General features: G+C 41.2%; 1 long non-coding RNA gene across 6 annotated transcripts in view; it reads left to right on the top strand.

Moving 5' to 3' along the window:
- Positions 1-21,573, top strand: part of LOC119247316 (uncharacterized) — a 44,315-nt gene that overhangs the window by 7,204 nt on the left and 15,538 nt on the right. For 5 of the 6 annotated variants that reach the window (XR_008552137.1, XR_008552136.1, XR_008552134.1 and 2 more), the window contains 2 exons: positions 13,398-13,550; positions 16,525-16,617. This is a non-coding gene — a long non-coding RNA (uncharacterized LOC119247316). The remainder of the gene's footprint in view (positions 1-13,397; positions 13,551-16,524; positions 16,618-21,573) is intronic. The other variant, XR_008552135.1, reaches the window with a different exon arrangement.

The following is a 21,573-nucleotide window of genomic DNA, read 5'->3' as shown; positions in this document are numbered from 1 at the left end:
TGCCGTGGTGTCTATTCCAGAGTGTTGCCTCAATGCTGATGGGTGTCTCCACTCTCCTGACTAAGCTGAGGCGGGTCTTCAGCTGCAGAATTTGGCAGGGAAGAAGAGAAGAGGACATTGACTTGATTTCCCCATTAAGTTTGCTTAATGGGACTAGGATATAATTGACTTTTGCTCCCTCAGCAAAACACTAATGGGACACAGAGGCAAAAGTGGCCAGTAGCTACTGGATAGGAAATAAGAGACGTTTGCAGGTGGATTAGCAAAGGACAAATCATATCCAGTTAATGCAGAGTAGGGAATAACCAGAGTTCAAATGCAAAAGGATTTTAAATCCACTGAACAGTGACTTGTACCTTGCTAATGGAATTTGTGCAGTACTCAAAACTGAGGGTCAGAGGAAAAAATGGAACCAACCAAGATAATCTTTTCAACAGTTTTCTTTTTCTTTTCAATCTCTAGCCATCTGAATACTAAACTGATTTTTCAACTGGTCTGATTTTGCTAATATGATACTTCTGGTAGAATATGTTTAAAGGTTAAAAGAACATATTTAGATGTCGACTATACTTGGATTTAAGTCGTTGATTTACTCTGCTTTCCTTATAACCTTGGGCAAGTTATTTAATTTCCCTAAAGTCTTGGCCTCATCTAGTCCTTATAGATGACAGCTACAGGTTTGGGTGATACATAGACCTCCTGGACATACATGGTGGCCTGGATTCCTATTCTTTCATTTGTAAATGGGGACAGTATCCTTATGGTGATGTCAGGAGAGTTAAGTACTTTAATGTATACAAATTGCTTAGCTTGGGAGCTGACACAGAGTAGGCATGCAGTAACTATTGTTTATTAATATGGGTATGTGCTAGGGATCTTACAGGATTATAGAGTTTAATCCTCACAACCATCCTATGAGGAAAACCTTGCCCAAGTTCCCAGAGCTAGTAATTGAATATCTTGGATTTAATTTAGGCAGTCTAACTCCAGAGCCTATATCCTTAACTTGTATGCTTTGAATAGTATGTACATGTTTCTTCTTTGCACTCTCGCTTCTGTCTGCCTATCTATCTATCTATCTATCTATCTGTCTATCTATCTATCTATTTATCTATCTTTCTTCTTCATCATCATCTGCCCCATCTTTACCAATCGCTATATTTTTATTGTCTGTCTACACTATACACATATTTATGGACATATAGTTGGGCCAAAATACAGAGAACACAACAGAGACCCAGGGGACCTAATAGACCCCCCAATAACAGAGCTTATTTTCTAGTCTAGGACTGTCTGAAACCTGTGCTGGGATTTTTTTCTGCATCAAGATTATGATTAAAAGTAGTCAGCAATTCTCTTTTTTTCAGTACAGTTATTTTAAATTTTACTGTTAAGAAAGAAAAATATAAAAGTGTCAACTATTTCCTTCAACCATTTGTGCTCCCAGCAAATAAGAAAGTTAATTATAATGAGAAGCATTGGAGCTGACATTTGGGGGATGGAGAGTATATATTTTCAGGAATTAGGATGGTACACATATCACTCACACACGCTGGGGCCTTGGGAGCCTTCATAGCTGGCTTTGCTGTCTTTCTTCCAGGCACAGCTACAAGCATCACTCTTTTAAAGGCAACAAGCTGGCCTGGAGACAAGTGGCACCCAGGAAAAGTGTGACGCGCCCTGCACATTTATATATAGACACTCTATGGAACTGACAATTATCTGCAGTAATAGAGGAGAGTTGGCAGCATGCAAGATCCAAAACAGCAGGCAATCCTCAAATCATAACTCTTTAGCTTTGGAATGCATGGAATTCATTGGGATAATTTTGCATCTGATTAACTTTTCTAATTAGGCCTCCTATAAACCAGCACGACCTCTACAGCGTCTTTCCCATAATATAAAAATCCCTCTGCAGTAGTTCCCAATAATTTGGGAGATGACTCTTGGTTGGCACTCTTTCCCATCTTTGTTGTTAGTCATTGTCTGCCTCCCTCCTTCAAGTCCTGTGCTTCATGCCACCTAGCTGCCCTAAGTAGGTGATCTGATTCTAACCCCACCAAGAAAATGGAGACCTGCAACCATTGCTGTCAACTCCCTGCACATCCATCTCCAAATAAGATATCTGAGCAAACTATTCATAGATTTCCTGGAAACTCCCAATTTCAATCATTCTGTCTTGTTTTCCCCGAGAAATATCTGGATATGCCAATATTTTTGAACCCTCAGTAAATTTCCCTAGATTGCCTCTTTTTGACCCCAAGAGACACAAACTGCTCTGTGTTCAGATATTTGGTTAAAAAACTCATCCAGATTTCCTGCTTCCTTCTGTGCTCAGAGGAAGAAGGGCTCCATACTCCAAAATAAATCCTTTCTTGTGCTTGGTCCAGTTTCCTTTTAGCAAACGATGCTATTGTCAGACCCTCTCCCAGTTCAAGCTCCTTTTTTCCACTGGCTTCTGTTGTCAACCTTCCTACATCCTTTAGTGGTCTCCATGCAAAAAAAAAAAAAAATAGACAAAACAATCCAAAAATTGTGCAGAATCGAACCTTTCTCTCAAGCTGTTTCTTGATTTTTTTTTCTCTTCGATTACTGTTATTAGTCTTTAACTTTCACTCATTGTCCAACCTGCAGCTATCTTGCTGGTGCTGTCTCTTTCCACTGAAAGCATACATTAGAAGGAGACCAATAATCTCCATCAAAACATTTTTTTTGCACACTGCACCGTTATTTTTTGAGGTCTATTTTTTCCCACGGGTCTGTTCTTTGAGATCAAGGAGCCTTATTAATTCTGTGTTCTGGCATTCAACAGAGGGTTCAGCATATTGCAACTTCTCAACTAACTTTTTTTTAATTTAAATTTTATTTTTATATTCCCCATACAATTATAACCCCCTTATTTTGACCCCAATCCCTCTTTTCCCCGCCCCCCACCCCCCATAGAGTGTCTCTGGTTCATAGTTGTTTGTTGATTTTGATATTTTCTTATTTATAGTTATTCGTTTTCCTGGTCCCTTATTTAAGTTTTCTAGATTCCTGCTATGAGTGAGACCATCCGGTATTTTTCTTTTTCTTTCTGACTTGTTTCACTGAGCATGATCCCTTCCAGCGCCATCCATGTTGCTGCAAATTGCATGTGTTTATCTTTTCTGAATGCTGAGTAATGTTCCATGGTGTATATGTACCACATCTTCTTGATCCAGTCATCTATTTTGGGTCATTTGGGTTGTTTAAAGAATGAATGAGCTCTGCCAAAATCATGTGCCCTTTTCATTGTAACTCTCATGGTCTCTTCAAATGCCTTTGTTGCTGCTGACAGTCCATCCTTCCTTGAAATCCTCTCATGCTTTGGATTCTAGGATGTTGATTCTCTCTTTATAGTCTCATCTCAACCTTATCTTAGAGGAAATGGATAATGTCTTAGGCATTCTTGTATCCCTTGTGTCTTATGCAGGGCTACAATAAATTGAATGGATTAGGATAGGTGAATCACACTGGATATGCAAGAATTTTCTGCATTCTAATTTTATTCCAAGGAAGATATTACATAAACAGGGCTTTCATTCTCTTAAATCTCCGATCTCTCCAATATGTAGTAGTTCAAACTCTGCTTTATTTATCCCTTGGATCATAAGATATTTGCTGCTATTAAGTATGGCACACTTTTTGTAGTTAGCCTTGGCATTTTTTTTAAAACAAGTACCTTAAAGTTTTAAATCTAATTTCAACTAAGAAATCTGATTGAAGGTCAAGTATGCTTTATCTCTTTTGTAAGAAGAAGCAATAAATATGCCCAAAGCTACCTGCAAATGAGTGGTTAAAATGAAAGAAGAGGCTGGATTTACTGCCCCAAACACAATTGAATAGATTGATTATTAAAATGGCCTCAATTCTTTACTGCTTCTTGTGCCCTTAACTTTGTAATGTGATTTTTTTCAGTGATGTTTCCCATGCATGTTGACTGACTTTATGACCTTCCTTGGCTGACTGAATATGGTGGAAGTAACTCTGTGCCGATTTCCAATTTCAGCTCAGGGATAAAGAGGTCTGGGGTGGGTGCTTGTATTGATGCTCCTAGAGCCCCATATATCCATGTGATCAGGCCAGGCTACCCCATTGAGATGGAGAAATCATGTTAGTAGATATGAATCGTTCCAGCTCATGGCAACATAGGTTTCTGAGCCACTATAAAATAATGCCTTTGGGAGTGGTTAGTATATCCAGACGAAGGCAAAGACTGGGTCAGAATGTCTGAACTGGTGTGTTTGCTCATCTCTATGGTGAAATTACAATTGTCTGACTGAATTTGATTGTCTCCACTGATTGTTTTTGAAAAGCAGTTTTATTGAGTTTTAATTTACATGCCATACAGTCATTTATTTAAAGTATATAATTCCGGGCCTCCCCGGTGGCGCAGCGGTTGAGCGCTGGGTTGCGAAGCTGCCCGCAGCCTCTGCGGTGCCGGTTCGATGCCCGGCTGCTTCCCGGCCACCGGAGGAGGGTCCCACATGGCGCGCAGACCTCTCCTGCCGCCCGCTGCTCCCCTCAGCAGTGTGCTTCGGTCCTTCTGCCTGCTCTGCTCCCCGCTCTGGCTCTGGTGAATTCTCTCACCCTCCCGCGCTTCTGACTGTACCCAGTGCGTGTATAAACAAAACAAACAAACAAATAAAATAAATAAATAAATAAAAGCATGCCTCTATTTAAAAAAAAAAAAAAAAAAGTATATAATTCCATGAATTTTTAGTGTCTTCAGATCAAATGACCATCACCAAATTAATTTTAGAATGTTTTATAGGGTATCACAGAAACGCTGGACCCATTAGCAACCGTTCCCAACTTCCCATCACTCCCTCCCAGCAGTCCTGGACAACCTCCAATCTACATTTTATCTGTATAAATTTGCCTATTTGGAAATATCATATCAATGGAATCACATGATACATGGTCTTTTGTGACTGGTCTCTTCCACTTAGCAGGTTTTTAAATGTTCCTCCATAATATAGCATCTATTAGTACTTTATTTCTTTTTATTCCTGAATAATATTTCATTGTATGGATATATCATGTTTTATTTATTCATTCCCCTGTTCATGGGTATCTGTATTGTTTCCACTCTTTGGCTGTTATGATGAATGCTGCTGTGGGGACATAAGCTTTTGTTTCTGTGTTTGCACCTAGGAGTAGAACTACTCAGTCACATCATATCTTTATGATTGATCTGTTGACGTTCTGCCAGATTGTTTTCTGCAGTGGCTCCACCATTCATTTCCACTAGAATTCTAGGAAGGCTCTAATTTCTCCACATTCTTGTCAACACTTGTTATTATCTGTCTTGATATAGACATCCTAATGGGTCTGATGGGGTATCATGCTATAGTTTGAGCTTATAATTCCCTTATCTCTAATGATGTTGAGATCTTTTCATGTACTGATATGTCCATTTGCATATCTTCTTTGGACAAGGATTTTGTTAAAATCTTTGACTATTTTTAATTGGATTATTTGCCTTTTTTAATTACTGAGTTATATTAATTGATATCCACTGTGTGCACAGCGAACATTTTCCATTAAGATACAACCCTCCAGTATAACTTGCATTTGGCTAGTGGTTCCCAACATGACTGACCGTCAGCTGTATTCTGGGGAGCCTTTAACAATGAAACATCTTAGGTCCTACCCTTGGAAATTCCATCCTCATTGAGATACGGAAATTTTGGGGATTTGTATTTGAACCAGTGTACCAAGGCATACTACCAATCAGTCAAATTTGGAATCAGATATTTGGCCTATATGTTTCTAGGTGGAATAGTGTGAAGAAATAAGGGAACTTACTTGATATTATAAGTCAATATCAGGGGAAAATAAAGGCTTCCAGCTCTCACAGCATGGTATATTCTTTTCGACATGTAGGAAATCTTAATAAGTGCTGTATTTGGAGAGCAGCAATGGGCAGAGGATGTACAAGGTTCAGCTGTAATACTTTATTAACTGCTCTTGAAAGGCACAGACTCTGCTTTCTGTAGATTGTAACTCACAGGCCACAGGGGAATAAACTAACAAGAACTCAAAGGAAAAAGCAAATACTTACTATCCCCTGCTATGTTCAATAGCAGTTGTCCAAATAGATCCCTACCTGGGAGATGGGGAGAGGGTCAGGGTGAAGAAGGTACTGAGCAAATTGTGAAGGAAAAAGTCATGTTAGGGATTGGGAGCAGTGGAATATCCTTGAGCTCATGAAATCAGGAAATAAGCATCAATTAATCCTCTATCATCATCTTCTAGATTCTGGATTAATTTCTGGGAGAAAAACCTCATCAGATCCCCTCTGACCAAAAGCTGGGAATGATTCCAACTTTTGGATTGGGCACTATGACTAGAAAGTCACAGATCAGTTTTTTTATCTTTCCTTTGCAAAAATTCTTTTCAAAGAGATTTGTAGCAGCCTTAATTAGGCAGTCAGTCCTTTCAAAAGCAGTTTATAAGTTTGTATGTAAACTGGGGTCATAACTCTGCTGAAATAAAGATAGAAAAATACCTAGAAGGAAGTAAACCAAAAGATTAACGTACTGTACATTCCCAAAATAAGCATGAATGGATATTTTTAAAATGAGTAAATTTCTATTTTTGAGGTAGGTAATACATTTAGATTTAAGTGCATGGAAGCAAAGAACAGACTGCCTGGGCTTAAATTCCCACTCAGCTACTTATTAGCTGTGTGGCATTGGGAAAATTAGTACCCTCTTGTTCGTCTAAAATTCATCTTCTCTAAGATTAGCATATTGTAGAATGGTTCTCATAAAGCTGATGTGATGATTCAATGAGTTAATCTTTTTAAAGTGTTTGCTGTATGAACCTAGCTTTTAATAAGCACTATATGAAGCATTTGCCCTAATTATTATGGTTTTAATATTGTTGATTTTTGATGCATTTTATTCAGCCACATACTCATTGAGCTGCTCGGCATTAATAGTTCAGAGATGCACAGCCCGGGGATCCTGGTTGGTGAGCTCATGGACATTCCAGTGAAAATCACTCTCACTTTCCCCCTGATTTTGGATGAGGTTTTCCCAGCAGCAGGCTCGTGACGGGTCTATGCACAGGGCTGGTGTGTCAGTTTTTGAAGTACCATGTTCTTCTGTTTCTATCCCTCAGTGTTCATTTAGGATAGTGCATTCAATGCACTGTGCTCTTACCCCATGCCAGCATCCTGCTCGGCTTTCCCCAGACATCACAGACTTTGAGACTTAAATTTACTCTGAATTCTACTCGACAGAGGAAAACATATTTCTAAGAGTGTCAGGAAAGTGAAGACTTTTTTTTTAAACTTGCTTCAGTGATGTAGCCAAAATCACTCCAGCTCTCACAGTGAGAAAGATTATTGTCTCTCCTGCACTGGATCCATTGGCATCAAGGTTCATCCTCTTGTCTAATTTGGTCAAGGTCATATTGCTACTAACTGTGATCCCAAAGCAGGTGCTATTAATGACTTTTTTTAAAAAAAAAAGATTTTATTTATTTATTTATACAAGAACCAGGGTACAGGCCAGATGCGGGGGAGGGTGAGAGGATTCACCAGAGACAGAGCGGGGAACAGAACAGGCAGACTGATGAAATACACCGCTGAGGAGAGCAGCGGGCGAGACAGGAGAGGTCTGCTGTGCCATGTGGGACCCTCACTGGCCAGCCAGGATCGAACTTGGCGCTGCAGAGGCTGTGGACAGCTTCAGAGCGTGGCGCTCAACCGCCTGTGACACCAGGGGAGGCCCATGCTATTAAAGACTTGGTGATTTTTCTTCCTCAATTTCTGTTTGTGCCTGTTGTAATGAGCATTTTCATCAGCCTCTCCTGCAGAAGTTTCTGGTAGGCTAGCTTTCGGCTTTCACACTGAACCAGGCTTGGAGGAGCGTGTGAAGGTTGAGGAAATGTCTGAGCAGAAGGAGACATTCATCAAATGACTCACCATTTGCAGGCACAAGAATGCAGTCAAATTCCCTGCGAACAGAAGCAGATCTTGATAACGAAGAATCCCATGCCTTTCAAACTTTCCCCTACCCAAGATCTGAAGGAATAAATATTCAGATACCACTCAGTTTTTTTTCAAGATATGAGACAACATTCTTTTTTGTGGGGAGTTCAGGCTGGGGCTTTCTAAAGAGATGGTTTTCCAGTGACATCTCAAATTTAATTTCCCCACATGGAGAGAGAAATATCATTTCTTATTTGAAGACTAACTCCAGCCAAGCTGGTGTTCCTTGCCACCTACACTTCCTGGGATTTGGAAGACTGCTGTGTGCTTTTCTGGCTCCCAGAACATGAAGGGTTAACATCAAAGTCTAAGCAGGAATTTAAATAGGAAACTGATCTTTCTTTTGTGGTCTGTTGAATTTAAGCTTGGGGAAAGTGATGAAGAAGAGCATCTATTTGCTGCTCTGTCTCGGTGCACTGATATTTATGTAAAGGCGGGTATTTAGCCTCTGACACTATATGTGCTAAATTTTGGTTAGCATTATTGCCATGGAAATTGTTTGGAAACTGTAAGGTAACAAACAAACAAAAAAATTGATTCTCATGATTGATTCTGCATTCTTTTTTTAAAAAAAAGATTTATTTTATTTGTGCATATAAGAGCTGGGTGTAGACCAGAGGTACGGGGTGGGGGCGGTGGTGAGAGGATTCACCAGAGAAAGAGTGGGGAGCAGAACAGGTGGAACCCATGAAATACACTGCTGAGGGGAGCAGTGGGTGAGACAGGAGAGGTCTGCTGTGCCATGTGGATCATCTTCCTGGCTGGGGATCGAACTTGTGCTGCAGTGGCTGCGGATACCCTATTAGTGCTGCGTCTTAGCCCCTTGTGCCACCAGGGAGGCTCTGCATTCTTTTTTATTTGGACCTTCCTAAAGATTAATCATTGAGTTCACTTGGCATTGTCTTTTTGAATTGATATGAACTCTCAAGGGCAGAACCCCTAATTCTCTGTACTTCTTAACCTGATCTCAGCCCCAGGGAAAATTATGCCATAATAGAAATTTTTATTGTCTCTCTTTCCTGTACAGGATTCATTATAACCAAGGTTTTGTTCTCTTGTCTATCATTCTTGTGGATTTGGAAAATGGTCTGGCATTAACCAGTAAAAACTTTAGATTTTAGTTTTACAGTAGGATTTAAAATGACGTTTATGGTGAGCTTTCAGGTGATGGACCTGGAAGAAGATATTTTAATGACTGGAAGAAGAATCAGAGTTAGAAAAAAGGGAAGACTGGACTCTCCCATCAACAATAACTAAAATTTATTTTAGTGAATCATATTAGAAAATGTAACTATGATGATTGCGACATCAGTTCTGATCATGGCTTTGGATTACAACTGGTTCAACTTCCAAGGTTGCTGGGGTACAACTGCGGGTGGAGTTTGATGGGAAGGGAGGGAGCCTGCTGGGAGTGGAGTATCTACCGAACCAACCTCCATTTTCCAGGTGGGATGTCAGTGTTAGGAAAGCGAAGACATGAAGACATGAAAGAAAATGAAGACATTCCTTTAATCGTGTGCAGTAATGTAACCGAAGACCGTCATCACTCTAGTTCTTGGAACAGAAAGAAGGTTAAAAAGAGCATTAAAAAGAACTGAAGTTTAGCCAAATAAGAATTTCCTGCTTTATTGCTTTTTGTGGAGACACAATTATTTATTCCCTCAAATATCTTCTGCAAAGGCATAGATTTGTGAAGTGAGACTAGGCTCCTGGCCCTAGGTTCCACAGTTAGTTGTTGGCAAGATTGGGTGTGAAGTCAGAACATTGAATAACTGAAGTAAAGTACTGTGATTAGGAAGGATGTTACCCTAATTAGATGGAAGACACCTTGATAAATGGTGGGCATTTCATTTTGATAAATGCATTTAATAAAACGTATTTTCTGATGTTCCGGATAATATCATGGAGACATTTAAATCCAGGCAGAATATGTTAGAGTTGGACAGATATTCCCAGAACACCTAACTCCATAGATTTAAAAAAAGACAAAACATGGAGGCAGAGAAAAGTGATCCACCAAAACTCTACTTAATTAATAAGACACAGACCTGGAGGATTCCTGTCTCCCTGTGCAGTGGATCTTCCTCTACTCAGGGATTTCAGAGGTCAACAGAGATATAATTTAAATCTAATTCTGAAGCTCAAAGTTTTTAGAATACTTGTACTACACCCCTCTGTGGATATGGTTTGGGTCACTTACTTGGGATAATATTGAGGAACTGACATTACACTTGTTATAGAATATGAGTTATATTTAGTATAAAATGCATCCAAACCTTCCTTCCATCCAGTCATCCATGCATGTATCCATGTATCCATCCAACTATCTGTCTATCCATCCATCCATCCCTCCATCCATGTATCCATCCATCCATCCATCCGTCCGTCCGTCCATCCATCCATCCATGCATTCATCCAAATTCTTTTTCTCTCATCCTCAACATACAACCAACTACAAAGGTCTATATTGTAGTTTTCACCTCTTTGACATTTGCATCTACTGTCTTACTTCCATCCCCACTGCCTTCACCCATTACCCCTAGCCCTGCCCCAAATCAGGGCAGCATCTCCTTCCCTTGAACGCCTACCACATCTAACTCTCCCAGCTATAGCTCTGACTATCCTACAAGTGTGATCATATAATTTTCTGCTTAAAATCCTTCTCAACTTAACCATAGTTTTTTTTTTAGATTATGTGATTCTCCTTTGTTTAGCATAGTAGGTTCTCCGTGATATCACCCACTGACTTCTTCATTTCTCTCACCGTCCTGCCTCTCGCCCTACCTCAGAATATGATGATACACATGTGCTCTCACTAAATGTTTGCTGAGGACAGACACATCAACCCACTTGCCTTTCCCTGAACTTGTCATTTTCTCATTATGTTCATCCCTTAAACATGCTCTTCTTTGTACCGCAAATCCCCAACTCCCTTTACATCTGCTACAAAAAAATCTTGCTTATCTTGTAAGTATTAGGTCAGACATTATCTTCTGTTGCTCCTCTTTCTTCCCTCTGCTTTGGTCTACACTTGGTTCCTCTCCTGCTTTTCTAAACTCTGCCATCCATGGGCAGCAAGCCCAACCTCCTAGATGCCCCCCTCCAACAAGAGGACTTCTATTGTCTAGCTTGCTTATCTTACAGATAAGGAAACTAAGTTTCAGAGCAGGGACTAGCCAAGGAACATACATTTGGTGAGAAGTAGAATCAGGACTAAAATCGAAGTCCCCTAAAACCCCATTCAATTCAACATTGCCTAGCACGTCCCCATATGTATACTGTTTTCTTCACAATTGGCAAAATTATTCTCACATGTAGTAGCTGTGTGATTTTGCGAAAAATACTTAATCTCTCTGCAACCCTGAATTAATGAAAGAAATACAGTGTCAGACAACTCTCAAATGTAAAGGGCAAATGTCATTTTATTTTTTTATTTATTTATTTTTTTTATCTTCATGTACTTTGGTATTATTTCTTTTTTTTCTTTTATTTTTTTTTAATATTAAATTTTATTTTTATATTCCCCCATACAATTGCAAACGCCCCATTCTGACCCCAATCCTTCCCCTCCCACCCCCCACCCCCAAAAAGTGTCTCTGGTTCATAGTTTTTTGTTGATTTTGATTTTCACTTTCTTATATTCATTTTCCTGGTCCCTTATTTAAGTTTTCTAGATTCCTGCTATGAGTGAGACCATCCGGTATTTTTCTTTTTCTTTTTGGCTTATTTCGCTGAGCATGATCCCTTCCAGTGCCATCCATGTTGCTGCAAATTGCATGTGTTTATCTTTTTTGAATGCTGAGTAATATTCCATGGTATATATGTACCACATCTTCTTGATCCAGTCATCTATTTTTGGGCATTTGGGTTGTTTCCAAAGCTTAGCTATTGTAAACAGTGCTGCTATAAACACAGGGGTGCAGGTGCTCTTTGGAATTGATGTTTCTGTGTCCTTTGGGTAAATACCTAGGAGTGGAATTGCTGGATCATATGGAAGCTCTATGTTTAGTAGGTCCAGAAATCTCCACACAGCTCTCCATAGTGGTTGGACCAGTTTGCACTCCCACCAACAGTGCACAAGAGTTCCTTTTTCTCCACATCCTCGCCAACATACAGACACATCACCCAAAGCAGTGATAGTGAAGAGAAAGATAAACAGCTGGGATTACATCAAATTAAAGAGCTTCTGCACAGCAAAAGAGACAATAACAAAAACAAAGAGAAACCCCACCAACTGGGAGAACATTTTTGCACCCAACACTAATGATAAAGGACTGATCACAAAAATCTGCAAAGAGCTGATGAGACTCAGCAACAACAAAGAAAATAATCCAGTCAAAAAATGGGCAGAAGAGCTAAAAAGAAACTTCTCTGAAGAGGAAATGCAAATGGCCAACAGACATATGAAAAAATGTTCAACATCACTTGTAATCAGGGAAATGCAAATCAAAACTACCATGAGATACCATCTCACACCAGTGAGAATGGCACATATTAAAAAAACTAGCAAATGTCATTTTAGACAAAAGTCTGTGAGTTTGTTCTTTCATTCAGAACAGCATGCAGAGCCAATCACCTGGAAAGTCAATAGGGGACCATTGGTCTGAGCATGAGTGTCCTTGGATTTGGGGCTTATTAAGCTCTTGTGCTTTAGTACTAGGCAATAGGATGATCTAATCCATTGTATGATTTTAAATCATAACACCTAATAGTACAATGATTCTTGGTTTAGAATGAGGGACTGTGATAATTAGCTGCTGTGCCTGGAAAACACATGATTTCAGACTCGCCATGAGTTCAATCCAGATCCCCCACTTTCTGCTTAACCATTTTGAACGAATTATTTCCTCTAAGACTTAGCATCCATCTCTGGAATATCTGTGTCACAGGATTGTTTATTCATTTCTAGGAAACTTTATCAAACACCCACTAAGTGCCTATTGTAGACATTCGGGCATCATTGAACAAGGCAACGTGAAGAATCATATGAGATAAGCGTCGGCAAACCCTACACTCAGCACCTGGCATGAGTGAAATGCTCAACAAATGACAGCTGTATGCATCGCATGTTCTTGGTCACGGAGCAGAACCATGTCGTGCACTCTGTTTATTTTAAAGACTTCCCCTTGCCCACAAGGGATGTGTGCAACCTTTGTTGACTTCCATGCTCACCCGATCTGTTGAATTGGGGTGATGAGTCCAGGCACCATGTCGCTGAGTGGAGTTAGTGTCATATAATATCAAAAGCTTTCAAGGGGGTGGCAGAAGAATGTCTCTGGAGACACTTTTATTTGAAATAGGGATAAAGGTCTCCATGGCAGGCTAACTTCTTCCATCTCTCAATATTGTGTGTTCTACCTCCTTTTCACAGGCTGTGTTGGAAAGCGATGAAATGGGACTAGGATCAGACCGTGTGCAGAAAAGGATTTTTCTCATCTTTGAATCAACATAACTCAGAGTCTGTTTCCAAGAAATTGGTTTGGAAGTGCAAATTCTACAATTTTTCTACTTCCCTGTTACCCTGGTGAGCACCAGTCTCTCCAGGTCCTTAAGAGCTGTACACCATTGAAGGAAATATTGGTGCTGGAAATAGGATAAAACATAGCAAACATCCTTGGAATTACCCTGCAAGGTGACGGAGAGAAGAATTCACAGTGAGGACGTTCCATGCACCAGACAGCGTGGGGGGCGCTGGGGACTGGAAGGTGATGAGACAAACGAGTTCTCTCCTCAGGGAGCTCACACAGAGCCTCGTATAAGCAGGCATGGAGAGTTAGGGAAGACTCTCTGAGTTTGGGCTTTTTAATCTCAGACCTGAGGACCAAAAAGGACCAACAAGAAGACCGGAAAAATTTACCAGAGGGAAAGAGGACATATGCAAAGACCCTGGGGTGAAGATGCATTTTGAAACTTGGTGTTTTCTAGTAACTGAGAGGAAACCATAGGGAACGGAGCAGTGGGGATCTAGAGCAGCTAACAAGAGCGAGAGTGTGGGAGGTTGGCAGGCTGTTGGAAGGAGTCTGGATCTTAATCCAAGTCACATGAACTCTCCAGAGGATTAAAAGGAACATTTTTTAAAAAGTTTGTAATCCTCAGATCTTCAGAAGAGTTGCAAAGATAGTACAGAGTTCCCTTGCACTCTTGACCCAGTTCTCGCTGATGCAGACATCTTCATAGCCACGGTACATTGATTATAACCTAGAGATTAGCACAGCACAGTACTATTAACTCCACATCACTGTGGGTTTAAGCAGGGAGATGACTTCATTTACTTCATGTTTGGAGAAGTTGGCCAAACTATATGTGGGAATGACTCAGAGGAGGGTAGACTGGAAATGGAGGACCAGTTAGAAAGTCTTGGCAGAGAGCTAAGTGAGAAAAGGTGGGTATGATGCTGGCAATGGGGATGGCGGATCTGATAGGGATTGGGATTTAGCGTTGGATGGGAAACGCAGAAGGAATGAAGGAAAGGGAAACAAACGCCGCCTAAATGTGAACAGTAAGATGGAAGTTAGACTGATGGACTTGAGGGAGAGTGGGACAACTTTGCAGAAAAATCAAGACTTTGGTTTTGAACAGGTTAACGTGAGATGCCTGGAATTTTGTATAAATATGATCTGTCACTTACACACTAGAAGAGAGCCCAAATTCGAGGCCTATCTGGACTAAACACTTGCTTCCTACTCTTAGCTCTCTCCTTTGAATGAGCAGGAGGCAATAGTAGTAAACATTATTGAAAAGTCCGGTCCTGCACTGGATTCCCAAATTCAATGAATAGGTAGATTTGGGGCAATGGAAAGACACATTAGTATCGCAAATATTTGAAGATTGCACCTTAAAAAGGGAAATCAAACATGCAAATCACAGCCCGGGGGCCAGGCACACTCTGAACTTGGGCCTGGCGTCCTGTAAAGGGCAGGAACAGGCACCAGTGCAGGTTTTCTAGGATCCAGCAGACCGGGTAAAGGAGGAGTCAGAGTCCTCAGTGGTTTTGCAGGCCTTTTATTGGGATTCACCAGGCATACGGCAGGCAGGGGTGCTGGGGGGCCGGGAGGATAGCAGTCCTCCCAGCCCCCAGCAAGTCTTCACTCTATCTGGGCTCTCCGGCCTTCTCTGCTTCTCTTTTGGCTTCTGCTTCGGCTTCATCTGGTGTCCCCGTGGCGCCGCCCTTAAAAGCACAGTCTTAGCCCAGGTGTACCCACTCCAGGTACCCGCCATCAGGCATGCATTCAGGATCACAGGGTTCCCTCATCTATCCTGATGGCGGGAGGGCAGAAAAGCCTGATATTTTTCCTTACCCTACACGTCCTTACTGGTAAAGTGAGACCACGTGACGCCAGGGAAGGCCAGCGAGCTGACCACACGAGGTGAGGTTTAGAGAGCGCCTGGCATGTAAATGTGGGCGCGTTTCCTCTCCTTCTCGGCAGATTTCCTTGGTGAACAAAGCAATTTCTTGCACTTATAAAACACTCCACAATTTTCAAAGTGCTTTACATGCACAGCCTTAGAGCCTCGTCTAATTTTCTCTGAAATCAGAATAAAATGGCAGTAGCTCTTTTTCTTTTCAAAGTAAGAAAAACTTCAGAATTCAGTTAATTCAATGATTGGGCTTGACTTAATTTAGTGTGGAATTAAGGGCTTTCAGTGAGGGCTGGGCTCACTGACCATCACATTAACCTGAATCAGCCTCTGCATGGAACGACCCCAGCACTTCACCGCCCAGGGTTCCGAAATCCTCGCTGACTGTTTGCAGTGAACTCTCCTTGTTTATTTCACCACCAATTAGTGGATTTGCACACTTGGGCAGAGCTTGGTGCAGGTATGTAGCTGCTCCACATGCAGCCCCCATATTCCCTAGCTGGTGTCAGGCTACCATCCCTGCCCCAGGGCTCTGTGCTTCTGCCTACTTCTGCTGGGTCTCTCTGCCCCTCCAGCCTTCTCTGCACTTCTCCCTGGACCATCAGATGTCAGAGTGTGCAGGTCTGTCTTGCACACATCATCCCTTGTCTTACCGTTTGCTTAGTGGATGCTTGCTAACCTCTTCTTGTCTCTGGAGCTTGGTAGCCCTCTTCATTTGATTGAAGAATTGGAGACCATTTTATCAGTTTCTTCCACCAGCTGGATCCCGGTTGTTCATTCACTGACATCACCCATTCAATGGTTCACTCAGTCACTGAATTATTTGCTAACCTGCTTTCCTCTTTTCATCCATTGCTCTTCTTCATTCTTTCCTGTAGTAGGGAATTGAGTCTTTAGAGCAACAGTTATTGAAAAGAGGGTGACTTGTGATGGGTATGGTCTGGGTATCCTTATGGGCCATATGTTAGTGACCCCTCCACTCACATGCTGAAACCCTCCTCCGGATTAGGAGGTGGAGATTTGGGGACAAAATGAGGGTAAGATGAGACCTGAGAGTAGAACTCTCCTGAATGGGATTAGTGCCTTTTGGAGAATCATGAAAGAGCTTATTTCTTCTCTCTTCTCTCTACCATGTGCAGATACAAGAAGTTGGCAGTCTGGACCCCAGAAGAGGAATCTCACTGGAACCTGACCATGTTGACACCCTGATCTTGGGCTTCCAAGCTTAAACTGTGAGAGAGAAATTTTTGTTATTTATAAGCTATTAGTTTATGATATTTTGTGATAGCAGTCCAAGCTGATCAAAGATTGCAAAGCAGCAAGTCCCCAAGGGCTGAGGTTCACCCAACCAGTACAATCATTATCTAGAGTTGATGAGGTTCCAAGAGTAGCACCTCAGAAATCATCTTGTTCATCCCATCCTGTCTCATGGAAAAGAAAATGGAGGTCCCGAGGGTGAGCTGTCTCCTTGACAGTGGGGATGACACAATGAAAGTTACCCACCTCACAAAGTTGGGGAGGCAGGTATTAATCCCCACTCTGCCAACTCCTAGCTCTGTGCCCTTGGTTAAGTGCCATTTCTCTTACCCTGTGTTCTCATTTCAAATTGGGGTCATCATACTTACATTGCAGAGTTGTTGCAAAGAGTCAAAAAGACTACAAGTAAAGAGCCTAGCACACTCTCTTACAAGTAGTAGTTGCTCAAAAAGTGGTGGCTATTATTAATTGGGACCGAAAACCTGGAACCTGAATCCTTGGTCTAGAATTTCTCCTTCACCCTGGGCTGACCAATCCTCCACAGGGTCTGGTTCTAAAGCCTCCTTTTCTGCTAAGTTTTCTTGCTCCTCTCCCTCAGAGTTTTTTTTTTTTTTCCCTTTCTTTGTGGCTCATAAGATTTTCCTTTCGCTGAAGCCATTTCCTTCTGCCTTGTATTTACAGTGCCGTGTGCCCTCTGTGTGGCTGTGCACCTACATAGCTCTCCTGGGTTCCACAGCCTGAGGGCAGAACACTGTCTATAGGTCTTTGTGTCTCTTTAGTTTAATTATCTTCCATCTCTAATGAGGCAGTTTGAACTTTGTTAAAAATGCAAATTACTTGGTCCTACTTTCGAAAGATTCTTATTCAATGGGACTTGTCCATGTATGTGGATTTTTAGAAAATGATCTACCTGATTCTAATGTAGGTGGATCTTAGCACTTTGGGGCTTATAACCCATCTACCTATTTTGGTGGCTGTCAGAAATCCTCATTAGTTGAATTTGAATAAGATGTATTCAATTGTTATTGTTCCCCAACAAACCACACCTAATCAACAAATTGCTTTTTCTCACAATTCTGTGCGTTGGCAATCTGACCGTTTCTGCTGGCCTCACCCGGGTCCCACATGAGGCTGCTTTCAGATGGAGGGTCAGCCTAGGCTAGGTCAGTTGCATCAACTGGGCTTCTCTCTCCATGGTGTCATTCATTCTCAAAGAAGTTAAACCAAGCTCCCTCACTTGGTGGCAGCAGCATTCCAAGGGGATAAGCCTCATGGCATAGGCATTTACGAAGTCTCTGTGTGTTAAATTTGCTGACATCAGGCCTCCCTGGTGGCGCAGCGGTTGAGTGCTGGGTTGCGAAGCTGACCACAGCCTCTGCAGCACCGGTTCGATCCCCGGCCACCGAGTGAGGGTCCCACATGGCGTGCAGACCTCTCCTGCCGCCCGCTGCTCCCCTCAGCAGTGTACTTTGTCAGTCTGCCTGTTCTGCTCCCCGCTCTGACTCTGGTAAATTCTCTCACCCTCCTGCGCTTCTGACTGTACCCAGTGCTTGTATAAATAAATATATAAATATTAAAAGAAAATGCTCACATCTCATTGGCCACCACAAGTCACATGACCAGAGCTGGTATGGGGGAGGGGCATGCCTGACTTCTGGGAGGTGTGACTTATCAGTAAGATTGCCAGGCAAAGTATAGGACAAGATGTATTTGGATTTCAGATAAGTAGAGGATGTATTTTTTCTTTTGGTATAAGTATGTCCTGTGCAATATTTGGGAAATACTTATGTTAAAAATTATTATTTGCTAATTTTTTAGTCAAACTATGTCTTTTACAATATTTGGGACATATATACATTAAAAAATTATTCTTTGTTCATCAGAAATTCAAACTTAACTGGTCATCCAATGTTTTTATTTGCTAAATCTGCATCCCTATATTAGAAAGAATTAATGCAATATTCGTTCACCTGCATTCTAATCTCTATTACCCTTCATTATGAACTTACTGCTTTGGGCTTTTTTTGTCTCAGATTAGTCTGAAACTGGATTCTTGCTTCTTTTGCTTTTTAGTACTAAGAATTGCAATATTTTGAATTCTCTTAGCTGATATTTTCTTGATTATCTGAGGAGCAATTTGCCTCTTTGTTTCTTTCTCTCTTTTTTCTCTTGTCTTTTTTCTTGAGTATTTTCTCCTCTGGATGAGATTTGCTTCTGGAATCTTCCATCTTTTCCATTTTTCCTGAAGAAATTCTCTTCCCCAAGAGCCAGACTTCCCTGTAGACACCATTGTTTCATCTGCTTTGTATCATAAATTCCTTTTGCAGCCTGGGGATGCCTAAGGACTCCTCCTGGGAGTAGTTCTTTTAAATGCATAAAATAAAATACAAAGAACATCAAAGAATTATATTTAAATTTGGTTATCAAAATTTTGATAAAACAAACAAAAATTGTGATATCATAATATACCTACTTCTTTATCAAAACATTAAAGAATAAGATCTAGAGGCAGGTCTCCTTCAAAGTAATACATGACTGTCAACTGTATTTCAAGATGTCTGCAATATCTACAATATGATATAAAAATGTCTTGATTCTCTTGGTCACAGAATCAAAGGTGCTGAAAGAAATGCTAAACATCTGAGTTTAATGAAAATAAAGAGGAAATTTTTTTGGCCATCCAACTTCACAGACCCCTGAAGACTACAGTTCTTAGAGGTTCAGGTCAAGAATGTCTGCATCTAAAGAAATCTGAATCAATCCGTTCTTTTTTCTGGGACTATTCTGCCTCCTTAGCAAAAACACCTTATTTCGCTTTGAAACTACAGCTGATTAGCTGCAGTTAAAAACATTGCAAGACAACTACAAATGAAGCAAGTTAAACTTCAAAATCTTTTCTTTTTATTGGTAGATGCCACCCAAAGAATAGAATGGAGTCCCTTACAATATTTCTGTCCTGTTATCTCTACTTTTCTTAGGACTAGTGTTTTGCAGATAAAGCTCTCAAAATTAATTCCAGTCATGATCTGTGACTTTTGCTTGTAATTACTATTTGAACCAAATCATTCTTCCGCCTGATGTGATTATTGATCATCATAGAGTTACTTACCCAATATCATTTCCTCCGTAAGTGCTTCTCTTTCTCTCTGGTGATGATGTCACTGATCGAATGTCCTTCCAGAGGCAGTGATTGATTTATATTTTACTTTCCTTATCTGTCCATAGGCTGGGCTTCTATTAGCTTCAGGACACCCTTGGGTCCCCCTTTTGTTGCTGCCTCACATGCTTTGTCATTCTCCTCTGCTGACTCGCTATCTTTTGTCTGATCTCAAACTACCAGCATGTTCCTGGGTCCTATCCAGAGTTCTTTGTTCTTTTCTTGTGTGTGCTCTTTTCTTGAGTGATCGCATCCATACCAAGACTTTATAAACCAAGTATTTATATATAATGCTGAAATTATGATCTCCAGACCTGACATTTCTCATTCTACCAAGACATAGGATGTTATTTGGGCCATTTCTGTTGAATCTGAAGTCTTGGTCTTGTAATATTGCACTCGTTTATACTGGCGTCTACTACTAAGGTCCTCAGTAAGACTTCATAGACCATTCCAGTGGCCACTGATTATTCAATTCTTGGTTTATTTCTTTTCCTTTAAAAATGTAACCTATGGTCTGTGCCTCTTCTGTGCCAGACACAGAAGGCATCGACGAATAAGGCATCGACGAATAAGGCAACATCTTGCCCGATGTGCTCCTGATGGGGGGAGAGGATGAGGAAGCCCAGTTGTTGGTTTGGAGCCTATTCCCCTGGGGTAAAAAATGGCTCTTTGGAAGCAGGAGTGCTTGGATAAAGTTCCAAGACAGAGCTGGAGGATGCTGTATACGTGACTGGGATGGTGGGTGGAGAACTACTTTAAAGAGGGGAGAGGTTTGTGCAAAAGAATTGAAGACACTGAGGATTTGCTCTTTCTAAGAAAATCATGAGGACTAGAGGTCAGATCATGAAAGGTCTCATGTGTAACATAAAGGAGTACAATGGGGCAGTCATCAAAATGTGAAAAATAGAAAAAAAAATCATGGTTAGTATTTCAAGGTCTTTTCTAATTGGACGTTGGCTTAGTGGGGAATGATTAATGGAAACAGGGAGACAATATTTTCAGGACTAAGATTTGGGCCAGGAGATGGGAAAGATGTCCCCTATGACAGTGCCTGGTGTAAGAAGCAGCTTGAGACCGCTAATAAGGACACAAAAACATTGAAATGCCAACTTTTATGCTACGTGCAGTGTGTGTGAGCTCCAACAATATAGATGGGTTTTATTTTCCTTCAATTTTGTGTCTAGAGCACTACTGTGGCTGATTTTTTCTCACATTTTGATTTGATAAAGAGATGGAAATACTGAATTTCTAGATTTCCTTCTTCCATTTAGCAAACTCTCAGTTGATCCTTCAGTTCTATTAAATAACCCCACAGGGCAAAGTTCTGTGGTCCTCAAACATTTTTACCAATCATCTAGCTGGTCTCTGAGTAAGCACTGAGTCTGTAATAGATGGATTTAGAGGTTTACTGAGATCCCAGCTATTAAACTCCCTTTACATGATGACTGGATTATATCCTGCAGTTGGCCCCTGATGGAGACCCAGTCCTCACGCTGGGCGGGGGCTGGTGGGTAGAGGAGGAAGGGGCGAAATGGGAAAGAGAAATGAGGGAGCTCATTCCTGGGGGCACAGCTGCTGCTCAGCAGGAGTGGGGGACAGAGCAGCCTGGCAGGCATCCAGAGTCCCTTCCTTGCTGTAATTGCCAAGTGTCAAGAGAATAAACCTTTCTACCTGCTGGGGAGTGTACATTCAACAAAGAGACTCTGGAGGAGAGGATGAATCAGACCTGTGCAAGGGAGCAAGGAACTCTTATAGATTCTGCTACTGAAAG

The sequence above is a fragment of the Talpa occidentalis genome, unplaced genomic scaffold, assembly GCF_014898055.3.
Source record: "Talpa occidentalis isolate TD23 unplaced genomic scaffold, MPIMG_talOcc4v2.1 talOcc4.16, whole genome shotgun sequence".
Classification (NCBI taxonomy): domain Eukaryota; kingdom Metazoa; phylum Chordata; class Mammalia; order Eulipotyphla; family Talpidae; genus Talpa; species Talpa occidentalis.
Note: the sequence above shows the minus strand (reverse complement) of the source record. Positions and strands in the feature narration are given on the sequence as shown.